The following is a 16,356-nucleotide window of genomic DNA, read 5'->3' on the forward strand; positions in this document are numbered from 1 at the left end:
GTTAATCTTCCTTGTGATTTCTGTGTTGTTCTAGAATTGTGTAAAGAAAGCTATTTCAGGGAACTTTCGTAAACAGTGTAATAATAATAGTGATACATTTATTTTTAGTATATTAGAAATCACAACACATATACATAGACATCAAATCACTATTCTCTTCCTTTGAAAATGGGTAAGTGATGAAATCGACTCAATCAAAGATGTTTTATGAAAATGTAAATAATTTAAAAATTCTCAGATCTGGATAAAATTGCAATGTGGAGTCTAAAGCTTAGAAAACCTGTGATGGTCCTATAATCTGCCTTGCTTTAAGGTAAGTAACAGAAAGATGGATAAAATATCAGCATCCTTTCTATTTTACCACTTGGCAAAAAAAGCTGATTTCTTTCTTTCTTTTTTTTTTTTTCTTTTTTTTTTTTTTTTTTTTTTTTTTACTGGAATCATAAAGAAACATCTTTACAGGAAAGTCAAACAGCAACAAAAAGCTGAAGGCAGAGGGAAGAACACAGAAGTGGGGAGCGAAGAAAGGCAATCCTGGTCTTGGGGTTCTGGTTGTAATAGAACTCTTGCGTGCTGGCCTGGTAAGTGAGAGAGATATGATTTTTGGACCCGGGACTGCTCAGACCCTTACTACCTCCCAGGAAAGAGAAGCAGTGGGTGTGAGGCCGTGCAGGCCCTAGCCACAACGGAATGCTTTATTGCCGTCTGGAAGTGTTTATTTTCTGAACATAAATTCAGGGGACAGATTCAAGGCATGTCTAGAAATAAAGCATATCATCATGTGAGCCGAGCTGACAAGGACAATTTACTGTACCTTGCATTTGTTCTTAGCCAATCGGTGGAGAGCTGACGATTAACATTCTAAAAATCCCGCTGTTCAGTTGAGCCTGCCCCTTCGCTGAACTTTGGAATCGCGTGACTTAACCCCTTGAGGACTGCAGTAGAGCCCAGAGCCCCGGCAGAGATGTATAGTGTCGGAATGTTCTGTGTCCAGAGGTCCAGAAATCCTGTGCCTTTGAGGGCCCTGGAAAAGAAGGGACAGCCAGAAGCTAAGCTGTTTCCTCGTGGCCTTTTTTTTTTTTTTTTTTTTGAAAAGTTCAAGCTTGGAATTTATTGGGCAAGTTTCCGTTTAGTTTTACAGTAAAGACAGGATAAATGTTTATGCTGATCATTTAACCAGGGCGAGGGGGAGAATTTGGCACTTTAAGATGAATTTCCAGATTCGACTGTATCTGGACAGCTCTTGCATGAACAGCCATGAACCTTTGGAATGTGCCTGTTTCTCTCCATAGCAGGATTGCCTGCGGAAGCTATGAGATGCTGGGAGCATCTAATCACAGCACATCTTGCTCCAAATTTGTTAATGGTGTCTATTCTGTTGCCGTGTTGAATGCTATGAAGAAGATTGTGGAAAAAATTCTGCTGTGAATGTGGGATTGTCCTTTGTATGCTGTGAATATCATTGGTAAATAAATAAACTGTCTTGGACCTTTGCAGGAAATAGAGGTAGGTGGGGGGAACTAAACTGAATGCTGGAAGAAAGAAGAAGGAGTTAGGGAGAAGCCATGCAGCCACAGCCAGAGACAGACATGGCAAAACGTTGCCAGTAAGCCACTGACACGTGGTGATACACAGATTAATGGAGATTGGTTAAATTAATATGTGAGAATAAGCCAATGAAAAGATAGAGCTAATAGACCAAGCAATTATTTAAATAATATAGTTTCTGTGTGAATATTTTGGGAGTCTGGGAAGCTGGGAAACAAACAAGCGGCCTTCTACTCCATACTGTTTGCTTGGAGTCATGGATGTTTTCTTCATCATATTTTTCTAAAACTTAATCTGGATTATAATTAGACCTGTTTACCTATTGTTAGGATATATGATTACAAGATTGTTTTTAATTAAAAAAGTTTACTTTTAAAACATTCCATGAAAGTGAATTTTATAATTTTTGTATGGGTTCAAATTTGAAATCAAAGAGTTTGAAATCACTCTGATTTGAAGCATATTACGAAAATGAGTGTAGTGTAAGTATAAGGTGAATAGAAATTGTAGAGTTGTCTGTCTGTATCTCAGGAGTATTGCATCAGTGATTTCAACAAACAGTTCAAAACATTTGAAAACATATGAATTATATTGCTGCAGAGCATCTTACAGATTGACTGGTTGGAGAAGATTTTAGAAATCTATGCTTTATTTTACTGATGTCAATATTTGATCCTCCAACATTCACTGAGAGACAAGGAACAGCTCAATTAATTTTTTTAAATAAAAGCTATAACTCCTCATTGTCTATTTTAATAAATATTTTCATGGAATGTTGATTTATGTGCTGAGAGTGTTCTAAATTTTCCTTCTTTCTTTCTCTTATCTCTCCCTTTCTTCTTACCTTGCTTCTCTCCCTCCTACTCCCTCCCTTCCTTCCTCCTCCTTCTGTTTCCTTCCTTTTCCTTTTTTCTTTTTTTTTCTTTTTGGATGTACAATGTCTTCCATGACCTCATGTGTTTGGACCACCTTTTCTCTGTGGAGATCTTTGAAAGGCTGTGAAACCATTGAGAATGAGGACACAATGGAAAAAGTAGATCTTTAGGGCACCCTCCCACAAGAAGTATGGCCAGGGCAAACTTCTTATCTTTCTTTTTTGTTCTGGTCTGTTAAGATGTGAGCAAGCAGTTGCTGGATGTTTCTCTGCACAAAGCCACCCATTGCCACAACAGACTTCACCCCTGGAAACCTGTGTTCCCTGAAGTTGGCACTTGTCAAGTACTTAATCACACCTACAACAAGACAAAACAAACACACATTCCTTGCTCCCTTCTCCCTCCCTCCGTCTCTCCCTCCCTCCGTCTCTCCCTCCCTCCTTCTCTTCCTTCCTCCCTCCCTTCTTCCTTCCTTCTTTCCTTTTCTTTCTTCCATGTACTTTCATTTTACCCAGCTATTAAAATGAGTCTATATTTTAGAGCACACTGTTATTTTTCATTTCAATTTCTCTTCCTCTTGATTTACTCAAGATCAAGATCTTGAGTTAGGATCAAGGCAGCCCAATAGAGATTGCAGTCTGCCTTTATTGCCAATATCTTATTTATGGCATGTGGGTTAGTGAGATGCTTCTCAACTCTCTACGCAACTTAATAAGGCTTCTGTTAGAAATCACTAATGGGGGATTAAAAACTGTCTAAATGGCATATTCTATTGCTCTTACAGATAACTCCATATATTACTACTTCTATTTAATAATTAATGCTCTTGTTTTTAAGATATTAACAATTTAGTCTTTGCCCTTCTCAACCACTCTCATAATGAAAAGCTCCGCGTGTTCTATGGCCCTTGTATCACTTCCACACTAATTGTGATGAAATGCTCAGTGTAATGTACCAATAAATATCTGAAAATTAGGTCGAAGGAATGTGGGGAGAGCACTTTGTGCTTTTAATTGATACACCGAGTAACACTGGTTGCAAATGGGACTAATGCATGTGATTTTTCCCCCTTCTGAAGATGTGATTTAAAGGTTGTGGTGTCTGAAATAACTGACAAGGACTGTTCTCTCCAGCTTGTGCCTGTTGATGTCAGCCGTCCTTGCTTTCTCATTCTGTTTTGCAGGGAGAAAACAATTTACTAGAAATATATTTAACTTGGTGTCTGCAGTGGGCACAGAACAGTGCAGAGGTTTTCCTGAAAGCTGCCTTACATGACTTACGGCCCTCTCTAATTCTTTTTCCTTTTTCACTAGATTAGAGTCAGTTGTAATTTTCTAAATTTGAATTCATCTCTAGACCACGGGCCCTTGAGTATCTTTCTCTTTTATGTCATATTTTCTTTACATGCTTCTTTCCTTCTTTTCTTCATCTCTTTCTTTAGATTTATTAATTTTCTATGCTTGGTGCCCGTGGAAATCAGGAGAGGGCACTGGATTTCCTGGGACTGGAGTCACAGACAGTTGTGAACTGCCCTGTGAGAGCTGGGAACTGAAGCCACGCCCTCCGCCAGTGCTCAACTACTGGGCCATCTCTCCAGTCCATGTCTTTCTAGTCTCCTATCCGTGTTCCAATTTACTTGCCGTATTTTGCTCTGTACTTACACAAAGTTTTCTGTGTTTTGCAAAGCTATCTTGATGACTGTCCTGTCAGTTCCGTCAGCGTTTTTCCAGCTTGACTTTTAGTGGCTTATTCATGGCTCTTGCAGTTTTCAAAGTTTAGCTATAATCTTTAGTATGCCAATGGATCTTCAGGGTTTAACTGCCTATTTTGTTGCCTTCACTTGCTCCCACTAAATCTTCTTAGTCTTTTGTACCTATGGCCACACTGAGCTGCTCACATGCTTCCAACTATGTCCTAGATTACTAAGATTTCCATTTTCTTCATTTAGGGTCACTCAGAAAGTGTCCCTTCTCAGCCTGTGCTTCCAGGAGCCCATGGTAGAACGTGGCTTCCTTCCTTACTGAGATTGGGAAACTGTACACCCATCCCTTGTAGTAAAAGGAGCGGTGGGCTGTGTTCCCGCCGGGATCCTGGCTCCCCGGCTAGTTTACACCCGAAATATTACACGGAAACTTTATTCATTTAAACACTGCCTGGCCCATTAGTTCTAGCCTCTTATTACCTAATAATCTGTATGCCACCACGAGGTCATGGCTTACTGGCATGAGTCTAGCCAGCGCCCATCTGGGGAAGGGAAATCATGGCATCTGCCTGATTCTGCTTCCTTTCTCCAAGCATTCTGTTCTGTCTACTCTGCCTATCTGAATTCTGCCCTATCAAAAAGCCAAGGCAGTTTCTTTATTAACCAATGAAAGTAACACATAGACAAAAGGTCCACCTACTCCAATCATTTGCTACTGTGGAGTTCTGGAAGAGCCTATTAGCTTCCCCATTGGTCAGAAAGATCTTGTCTTTGTATCCTTACCATTGAGAATAGAGCTTGAAAATGTCAGTGGCTGTGTGAATGAGCATAGTAAAGTTGTATGGATCAAACTAAATCCACATCTGCAAAATATAGTAGGGTTCTGGAATTGGCTAACCTGGAAATTCTTGCTTTCTCTCCTTTTTCCCAAAAGGAAGAAAGCCATTAAGCTAATGACAGCTTTCTGGGGCCCGCCATTCTTGCTGTAGTATTGAACATCTTTGAAAGAAGGACATAGTCATTTTCTTAATATGAGGCTCTATCGGTCCCTCAGAGCTGACACTGCTTGCTGAGCAGGTAGTGGGTGTTCAAGCATGGCTTAGGAATTGACTGTGTGACCAAGACAGATTGGGAGTCCTTTGTTTAAATTAAAAGTGTGTGTGGGAGAAAGCCTGAAGTAGTAGTTTCCAGTCAGGACCCATACCTATGACTTAGGAACACGGGCAAACCTAAGCTACCTGCTCTGCAGATAGACTCAGTCTGAATTTGAGAATGTTTGACCTCCTATCTCCTCTTCCTACACATGAACATGCCTTGGTTTCCTCTTCCTGTTAAGATGTTTTGCACATGAAATTTTGGGAATTTTTGAATGTTGTGGTAATGTAGCTCAGCCATCCCAGCTTTCTATCAGAAGTGGCAGGCAGCCAAAAACTAGAATCATTGTTTGCAAACTCTAAATATAGAGTCAAGATTTATATGAAGAAAACAGATATGTCTTGTTATAAAACCATGAATAAGCATTGGCACAAACATAATAGTTTATTCTTCTTTGATATCACTTATTTTAAATAGTAATCTATCTTTTACCATCTCTGAGACTCTTCCCTGGACGCGCAGTGCTGGGATGGCTCTTTTCTTCACGTAGTGAAGATGTCACCATTTCTATGACCTAAGGATGAAAGTCGGAGCCCAAAGCCCGAAGAAGCTGGGTCTTTCTGAGTTGCTGAGCCTGTTGCTTGCGACTGTTGGAAGTGCATCATCGCGATCTTCAGGTCCCCATTGTCCTTTATTATTTAGCATTTGCTCTACACAAAGATTGCCTTGATCCTAAGTTTTCCCTGGCCTTTACAAGATGTCTCTTTCAGCAGAGAAAAGGGCCTCCCCCGTTCCCATCTGTGCTTCTGCTGACTCCCTTCCCGTCCTGCCCCCTCTCTTCTGATTCCTTCCCACTTTAATCATTTCTGCCTTGTCCACAACAAAGGGACAGCGGGAGGCAAAAAGATTTTCAGAAAGAGTTAAAAAGAATGGATGAAATTCATACAATGTACACCATATGGCCTGACATTTTCCAGATTAGGTAAACATTTCTATTGGGGATGAAGGGTCCTGTACATTGATGTACAGAAATTGCATGAGACAAGAGCTCATTCAACATAGTTAAGCAATGGATTCGTGTTTGCTCTGTAAGGAAATCTCAAAGCCCCAGGAAAAGTGGTGGGGGGAATCTTGCTACAGTTCAGCTTTTGGAAGAAGGGGCTAAAACTGTAAGTCTGTGGCCAAAATAAATACTGTCCCTTCTAAGTTGAACATCAGTAATTATTTTGAAATGATTTCCCATGTATAAATTGATTCAGCTTGCAAGTGCCTCCCAACAGCACATAGCCAAACTTTTCTGGTGCAACCAAAGTTCTAAATATTGCCACAGTCTATTTTCAAGTAGCCAGTGCCTACAAAGGGTTGTTTACAATGTCTGGCAAATTGATTCTAGATAAATTCCTGCCAAGGTGTGTGCCCGTGTCGGGTACAGGCTGCCCTGATCTTTGGTGAACGGCCCCAGAGCCATAGATTTCATTTGATCTATGCAAGGGCTAACATCTGTCTGCTGTCATTTTAGGAAGATTGATGACGGGCAAGAAAATAGAGAGGGGAGGGAGCAGAGGGAGCAGAGACAGGGAGAAAGCACTCTGGGCAACCCCCACGGTGGTGGCCAAGGCAGCCAGGGGTCACTGCCACAAACCTTTTGGCTGCTGAGGTCTGTAGCGGGAAGCAGCCAGGGCTCCACACTGGCAATAACTGCACTTAGGTGTTACAGCTGATAGCTCGAACTCAACAACACTATGGCAGCATTTTACACTCTATACATCTTAATAGATTACTCAAAGTGCAAGCAGCACCAGGCTAAATGCTATGACAGGCATAAGAATGTAGTTTACTGTTATCTTAATATAACTGGGCAGTGCAGGGTAAGCCATCAAAAATATTATATTTTTTTAAAGTTTCCAAGAGAAACTAAATGATACAGACACAGGGCTATTTTTACACGAAGCTCCGAATTTTGGCAAACACTTTTCAAATCCTAACTTCAAACACATACACATTTCACACATGCATATGTATGTGTATGGCTCTGCAAATTTTTATATGTGTTTATTCCGTTTGCTAAATATCATTTTTCTTTTACAACTTCCTTTAAATAGTTATATGCACATTATATAGGGAAGATTCAATTTAGATATTTAAAAAAGATGATCCCATGTTTGAAGTTTATCTAGGAAATAGCAAGCATTATTCTTAAAGGTCCAAATGGCTCACTTAGACTAGGGAGAGAGTACATAAGGAATGAAAGACGGGGAGGAGGGAGAGAGGGAGAGGAACAAAAGAAAAGGGAGGGGCAAGGAGCAAGGTGACACTAGTTTTTCCATGAACAACATAACTTAAATATACACATTTTTTTAACCCCAGATACATAGACTTGGTAGAAACAAGCATAACTTTTCTGTGAAAGCAAATTTAATTTGATAATATCAAATCTCACAGAGCAGGGGGATCCAGAGACAGCAGGGAGACCCAGCTCTGCATTGGCTTGATTTTGTACTGGTATGGTTAATGTCTGATTTGAAGTCATAGCTGTGGGCACAGTTTGCCCTTTGTCAGCAGGAGGCAGAGCCCGTGAGTAGAACACACACACACACACACACACACACACACACAACACTCTTACACAACTTGACTTTCTTCAATGGAAGCCCTCTTGGGAACCTTTGGATTCCTTATGACATCAAAGTGGTGACAGAACAGGATATATGCAAATTTGAGGACTCTCCAGAGAACAGCCTTCTACCTAACCATCTAACCCAACCCAAATTAGAAGACAGCTACTTCCTCCCTCCTCAAAAAAAAAGCCAACTTCTAAAATAAAATATTTTTCTTGAATTTTTCAGTTAGCAGATGCGTGTTTTCATTGTGTTCAGATATAGCTGGTCAGCATGGCAAGATCTGCTCAAAGTCTAGACAAGAATGAAGGTATGAATGATCATGGTTGCTCTTCCCACAACACCAAAGAACATATGCAAAATTTGTGCAGGTTGGTATTGCAGGTGATTGATTTTCCCGCTCTCCCCTCCCTCTGTCTCTCCTTCCCTCCCTCCCTCCTTCCCTCCTTCCCTCCCTCCCTCTCTCCCTTTCTCCCTCCCTCTCTTTCTCCTTCTTTCCCTCCCTTCCTCTCTCCTTTTTTCCTCCCTCCTTCCCTCCCTCTCTCCCTCCCATCTTTTCTTCTTTCTGCATTGACTATTGAGCCCAGGGCCAAGCATTGTACTGAACACGCATTACCATAGAGCTACAACTCAAGTCACTTTCTTGGATTGTAAGTGATGAATTTTATTGCCAATAATCAGAGTTAGCAGAGTTTTTATTGCTGTTTGTTCGTGTTTTTTGACACTGGGAACTAACATCAGAGTCTAGTTGGAAGGTCATGGTTAGTTGTAGTTGCTAATGTCAGAATCCCAAATGAATCAGTTGAATGCAGTGCAGGAAAGGCTACTTCAAGGGTGCTTGTTATAGCTGTGTGGATTTCTCAGGGATGGGAAATTATGGAGGTCACAGAGAAGTTGAGAACCAGGCAAACACCCATCAGAGACACATAAGCTAAATCATGGTGCTCAGACCCTGGGAATGTGGCCTTGCTTGGAGAAAGGTTCTGGGGATGAGTGAAATAAAGGTTCTGAAGATGTGACAGTCTTAGAAAATCTCCTTTTTAGAGAAGAGAGCAGGGGGCTAGACAGGGAGCTCTGTAGAGTGCTTGCTACTATTAAAGTACGAGGGTTAGAATTCAGATTCCCAGTGGGCATGTGTACGCACATTCACACACACACACAAATATACATACGCACAACAAGCACACACATACACACATACTCACATACAAACACATGCATACACACACATACACAAAAACACACGCATGCATATACACACACAAACACACATTCACACACACATACAAACACACTCACACATATATGCACACTCCTGCATGCATACACACACACACATGTATACACACACATGCACACACACACACACACACACACGAAAGCTGGAGCAGTGGTGTATGTCTGTTTAAGTCAGGTCCTGGGGAAGCCAATATAAATGGGTCCCTGGAGCTTGCTGACCAACCAGCCCAGCTAAATAAGAGAGCTCAGAGTTCACTGAGAGAACATGTCTCCCAAAATGAAAACTGTGATGGGCAGTGATTGAAGAAGATACCAGACATCAACCTAGAGCACATCCCCTCCCCTACCCAGGGAGAAGACAGAAGGTAGCGAATAGGTGAAGACAACAGACGCCAACTTCCAGTACCTCTGAACACACGTGTATGCACGCATGCATGCGCGTGCGCGTGCATACCCACCCACCCACCCACACCCTGTGCCTGTGTCAGTACACAGAGAGAGAGAAGAGATGAAGGTAATGAGAAGAAAGAGGAAGACGGAAGTTTTATAGCGATAAGCTCAGGCAAGTCTGAGGCCACCAGATCCAGGAGAAACCGTGGATTCTTCCGTTCTTTGCAGGTAGCACAGGTCAGACAGCAGCTTGACTTCACACTGGGGTCCTGGGATAATGAGGTGGACGCCCAGTGCTGAGAGAGAACACATTACTATTGTGAGTCTCCTGCTTATGGTAATGTGCTTTGACAGCTCCTAGGAGCTTCACACAGGAGCACCGCAGATGCCCCAGGGGAGGAAGCAGGAGCCACATAGAACATAACCCATGCCTGCTACCACTCTGATCAACAACTGTGCTTCCCACATTAGGTTCTCCACATGGTACCCCAGAAATATGTACAGCTCCCCAAACAGACACCAATAAGGTGGTCCAAGAATACCAGATGTTGGAAAGGGGACTAGAGAAGAAATAATTGATATGGAAAACAGAGAATTAAGAACAGTGGTATACTATACATCCCACTATAACTTACTGTTTATACTGTATACTGTAAAAATCTACCACATCTTGTAGCACGGTGAGGAGGGCCCGCTTATTTCTCCCAGCTGCCCGGCTTGCTTAGCCCCGAAATAACCACACAGAAACTGTATTAATTAAATTACTACTTGGCCCATTAACTCTAGCCTCTTATTGGCTAACTCTCACATCTTGATTTAACCCATTTCTGTTAATCTGTATATCGCCACGTGACAGTGGCTAACCGGGAAAGATTCAGCATGTCTGACTCTGGCGGTTCCATGGCGGCTCTCTTCTCTGCTTTCTTCCTTCAAGAATTCAATTCTGTCTTTTCCACCTACCTAAGTTTTGCCCTATCAGGTGAAGCCAATTTCTTTATTCATTAACCAATTAAAGCGGCCTATAGACAAAAGGACCTCCTACACCAACATCTTGCTATAGGTTTAAGGGGTAACAGCATCTTCCAGATACCAGTAATTTTGGAGAGGATGAGGACATACTCCCCCGAAAGGGAGTGATTGTAGACAGAAGTTCAAGTTCAAGCTAGTCAATCTAAGCAGAATGAAAAGCATGTGTTTTTGAAGGCTGAAGAAACTCCCAAGGAAATATGACTGAATTACTACTGTGTTTTCTCAGGTGGAACTGCTGCCCACTTTATTCACCTATGGAGTTGGCCACCTTTACGTGTTGGTAAATGGTGGCTTCAGCCATGTCCAATCAAGTGAGTATTTGAGCTGGCCTGTGAGACTCTGGAACCTCTCACACCTAGATCCTCCAGGAAGAGAAGCGCGTGGGCGACTGCCATCACCTCATAACTCTTTAGAACTTTAGGACTTCAAGCCCACTGAGGGAAAGTCTATGCTTATGGTGTGAGCTCTCAAATGCTGCTTGGGAACCTGGTGTTGACTAACAGAGGCGAAGCCCTCTTGGCACATCATTGTCTGGGATTTCAGTTGTCTTTTGTAAAATTTTTATTGGAAGGAACACTTGGTAGACGTAGTATAGATGTGCGCTGATCTTTTTACACAACGTGTATTCTTTATACTTGTGTCATTATTCTCATAATAGCTCCGTAACGAAGACAGCTATTTCTAAGACTTCCATCATGGGAACCTAGCAAGAAACCGAGCCTCCTTAGTGCTCCCCCACAAGAAATTTCACACAGAAAATATTAGAATGAGCTGCACCTGTTTCTGAACCTTCATCTTGGAATGATGAAGTAATGCATTTTTCCAAAACTGTCTTCTTCATTAATATATTGATCTTAACATATGCCCCTCCACCCGTTAGAAGTTAATGAGTCTCCTCTATAGTTTTTGGTCTCTTGTGAAAATTGAAGTAGAAAGCAAGCTTTGGAGTCTAACTCTCAGTTGAATTAAGATTCTGTTACTAACCGGTGACCCTTGCTCTTTTGTAAAGCCACATTCCTTGTACATAAAATAACTGATCATATTGGATTGCAACAAGGATTACAGAAAATCCTGTCAGCAAAGTGCTTCTCCCGTGGTGGGTGCTTGGTAAACTGTTTGGTGACACTGTCATCTGCAGATTGCTGTGATGAGGGAGCTGAGGAATGTCAATGGCAGCCTCACAAAGTTGCTTGCTGTGCTCACCTTGGCCTTCCTGGTCCTCTCTTCCTTCCTCCCTGCTTTTACCATTGGCTTTCTTCAAACTCTGTGTCCCTAATTTATACTGCCCCAGTCCCCAACAATGGACTCCATTACCCACCCCCTGCTTTTCCTTGGCTGTTAGGTGCCCAGAAAGAGCCCAGCAGGGTTTGGCCGAGTGCTTCCTCCCCGTCTCCCTCCCCAAATTAAATACAAGCTCTGACTTGGCAGACCAGGTTCATCTTACAGGTTCCCCAGTACCTGTGGGGAAAAGGATCTGGGCTGTTGCTAATTAGAATCAGTGACCCTGGCCTGATTCCAAAATTTAGAAAAAGAGAGAGCTACCCTCCTCACATTTCCTGGTCATCATCCTTCTGACCCCCTTTTCCCCAGAGCTGAGTGGACCCATTTGTGTGCGTCCTGAAAGTCCAGCTGAGCAGTTGCTCTCGAAGCAGGATGGAGCATACCCTCTTGAGCTTTGCCGTTTGCTCATGCTGGTGACGATAGTGACGCTAAAAGTGTGATATATAAAGGCACGAATGATGGGTGGCTTAGTGTCAAGGAGCAAGCAAAAGCCACGTGGAAATATTTATCTGTGCCCTCTCTTTGGACAAGTGACACAGTTTCTGTGTCTGCTAAATGTTTTTCCCAGGTAAATTGTTCCATCTTATTAAAAAAAAAAAAAACACTGCTGGTGGGGGCAGGTCGTCATACCCAGGACATTTATATTAATCTGGATGCTTCAGGCTGCTTATAATTCTGTCATAACAGTCACTTCTTGAAATCAATGCTTCTTCTAGGGTTCCTTTTGAAATATAATAGAAGAAGGAAATGTTGATGAAAAATGTGTTTTATGCAAGTAAAAAATTAGCTTTGAAAACAAAAGAGCAGGGCCCATCTATCCCAGTGACATAGGTAAATATTATATAGTTATGGCTTATCAAAACCTAAATCCTATTTAAAACAAAATATTATATTCAAGTAGCCATTGCCATAGTGTGACAAAGATTGTTTTCAACCCCATGCTATAAGAACATTTAAGGATAAAGAGTTACGTTAAGAAAATAGCCTTCATGTCTTGTGTATCCCTTGCCTGTATTCCTAGCACTTAAGAAGTAGAGGCAAGGGGATTGCATGTGTAATGCCAGCCTTAGATATGTTATATAGTGAGTTAGAGACCAATCCGGGTCACACAGCAAGAACTTGCCTCTAACAAATATGCGCAAATGAAAATGAGTCTCCTTCAGAGAGTTGGCTGTCACTAGAGCCTGTGTTGTTGAAGACTGTGTCTTCAAAAGATCTTCTAAATCTCTGTTTCTGCACAAGCCAAAGATAATTTATAACGGGATGCACACACACACATGCACACACACTGCATATTAGCTTTCTGTTACTATATCGAATACCTACATATGATAACCATTTCATGCAGAAAGGTGTTCTTTTATTGCCAGGTTGAGAACATTCACTCCTGAGAACCGCATTATGACTTGGCCCATTTACAGATGAGAAACTTAGAGAGAACCTTCAATTATTTGAGTGGAATCCTGAATTAACCTGACAACCTTGAGCAGAAAATTCTTACACATCGATTTTAAAGGAAAAACAAGAATTTCCTGTTTACATCTTTCCTAAATATTCTTAAGTCTGTTATTTAAAAAAAAAACACAAATAGAACTCACATCAAAATGTAATACGCTTAAACCTGCAGTATTAGAAATAAAAACCATAGACATGCCTGTCACAGGCTTCAGAAAATGCAAGTGAAGCTCCCACTGCCATGGGAATAGTAATCCAGTTCTGCAAGGAGACAAGACAGAATCCAGCTAGACTGTGGTGAGCAGGACTGTCGGGGAGGCAGAGTTAGAAGAAGCAAGAGAAAAATAATAGTTAATATTTTTGGAGTATTATAGACCAGATGTAAGTGGTGCTTGCTTGTGCTAGAGCGTCCCATGCTATTGAAGAAGCAATAAATCAAGTGCATATCAAAGTTAATAAATGCTGAGACGGTGCACATGACAGAGAGTCGCAAATCTCTGCTTTGATTACTGGGGATGTCACTCTGAAGGTGGAGTGTAAGCAGCAGCAGAGTAAAGAGTGCACTCATCCTAGGAGGGAGACCAGAGCAACAGAACTACTGCAGCTAGGAACATGATGCGTGCTTGGAGCTGAGTGTAGCTGGAGTGTAGTTGCAGGGGTCGGGATCAGGGATAGGGCACAAAGTTTGAAGGGCAAGGAATACTAAAGAGAGATGGTGCCATTGTTTCTCCCTCACAAGGGCTCAAGTGTCCCCATTTATAGTGATGCACAGCACCCTCTTGGGAGGCTCAGTAAGTTCATCAGGACCTTTCCTCTGGTCCCTGGCGTTCTGCATCTGACTGTTGTCCTGATCCATTGACTGAGAAAACCTGGAAACAACTCAGCTGATTCCGGCCATCTCTTCAACAGTCTCAGGGAGGTGCCTTGTGCCCTCCTCAGCTATTGGTTGTTTCTCTCCTTTTCACTCCCCCAGTTTCTCTGTAAGAAGCACAAGGTTAAATATTAGGCCATAGATTTCATCTGTGATGTGGCATATTGTGGGTTCTCCAAAACTACCCATTTTACTATTATTATTAATATCGTGGTGTACCCGTAAAGTTTGCTTTTGAATTGCATTTTACTTTTAATATTTTTAAATATTTTAAACTCTGCGGATGCTATATAGTAGGTTGCCTTAGTTACTTTTATATTGCTGTGAAGAAATACCAGGACCAAGCAACTTTGAAAAGAAAGCATTCAGTTGTTGCTTACAGTAATAAAGAGAGAATCCATTATGGTAGAGAGCATGGCAGGCAGATATGGTTCAGGAGCAGAAGTGGAGAGCATTCATATCATCCACAAGAACGAAGCAGAGACAGACAGACACACACACGGAAAGGAACTAAGTGGGAATTGCATGGGTTTTTGAAATCTCAAAGCCCACCCCCGGTAACACACCTTCTCCAGCAAGGTCACACCTCCTAATATTTCCCAAACAGTTCTACCAACTACAGACCAAGTATGCAAACACATTCGTCTGTAGGGGACATTCTCATTCATACCATCACATATGTGTTTTATTCGTTAGTTAAATACAGCCTTAAATATGATCCTTATGTAAAATACAATGAAAGTATCAGCAATCAATTGCATTTGAAATTGAAAAATAAAATTTTAGTGGAATGAAGGTATATTTTGCTTCTTGACTATCTACAACACATATTATGGACAATAACTCTTTAAATGAATAGATATCATATCCACGTAATATGATTTTATTTATTTTATATGATTACAATTAGTTTGTGGAAACATTTTTGAGATTCAAAAGCAATAGTTTTAAAATTGGAATGATCCACCAAAAATCTATTTCCTTCATATGACAAATAATACATGTCTTTGCTTGTTGGTTGTTTCAAAGGCCAAACTTATCTAATGACCACTGGATCTGAAAACAAGGTTAACAGGCTTTCAACCATTTGCTGTGACTCCTTGAGCCAAAATGCTTCAAGTTCACATGAAATATCGAGTTAGACAAACCTATCTTCCCAACAATGGAGCATGAAGAATGCTTACTGAGCAAATCTAGCCCATGATCTGCTCCATAAAGAGATGTAACCAAGGGGTAAAAATGTCAACAAGTTCAGACCCACAAAGATCTCCATTGGAAGCGAAAACATTCTACAGTCCTTCATCTAAGTGTCGTGAATTTCAGAGAACAGCTATAACATATTAAAAAAAATCTTTGTTACATCCTTTCAAAAAGAAGGTTTAAGAAAAACAATTATGGATTCGTGTAATAACGAGTCACAGACCTAGAAGAGGCGCCTTTGCGCTCCAGTGTTGAAAAGCATTCATTGTATTTACCGTTGTCTCCAGCGGAGAAATAGGACCAGTGCTGCTTTGAACATCAGCCCCAGGGTAGGACGGAAAGAGCAAGATGAGCTAACTTTAAGGTGACAATCTTTTAAAGAAGTATCTGTTTGTGTGCCATGTTTTGAAATTCTACAAGTACCTGAGTACCTTTGCCATTCATTGACCAGATTTACCTATACTGTTCTCACAGGGGTCCAGAAATTGTGATTTACTTCTTTACTGTAGTACCGCTAAAGTGTTCAGTGTTTCCAGCCACAGGAGATGGAACAGAGCCCGTTAAAGAGGAAATAAGTGGCCAGAGTCAGCTCAGCCACACTAACCAAATGCACAGCCTCAGATGGAGACCCACGGTCGGCTCTTTCAGATGTTATTTTCAAAGTCTTCACAAAGGGCTGCGTGGTGATTATATGTATTCATGATGTGCATATCGTGTGCTCAGCTCAAAGGATATTTGAATGATGCATCGAGAATTAGTCCTAAAAAAGGATTCTGCATCTGTAAACTGCTTCGTCTCTGAGAATGGGAAGGGAAAAAAAACATGGCTTGATTTTCTTTAAAAAAATAAATAAATAAATAAAATCCAACTCATAAAGCAGAGCAGCTTGCGTGAGTCTGTGTTAATGCCCCATTACACACAGACACACTGAGGATAATCACGTGCATTCACGTCCATACAATCACACGCACACACAAACAACTGGGTGGCGATGCTTCTCTCTCATTATCTCCATCTTGAAATTCACTTTTCAAATCAAGGGAACCCTCCGCT

At 41.4% G+C, this 16,356-nt stretch overlaps 1 long non-coding RNA gene across 1 annotated transcript; it reads left to right on the plus strand.

Moving 5' to 3' along the window:
- The first annotated feature begins 231 nt into the window (after positions 1-231).
- LOC125401222 (uncharacterized) lies at positions 232-16,124 on the plus strand. The gene is made up of 6 exons (XR_007232266.3): positions 232-313; positions 449-581; positions 8,067-8,209; positions 10,723-10,807; positions 15,133-15,667; positions 15,778-16,124. It is a non-coding gene; the product is annotated as an uncharacterized LOC125401222 (long non-coding RNA).
- Positions 16,125-16,356: the final 232 nt, after the last annotated feature.

The sequence above is a fragment of the Myodes glareolus genome, chromosome 8, assembly GCF_982192425.1.
Source record: "Myodes glareolus chromosome 8, mMyoGla1.1, whole genome shotgun sequence".
Taxonomy (NCBI): Eukaryota; Metazoa; Chordata; class Mammalia; order Rodentia; family Cricetidae; genus Myodes; species Myodes glareolus.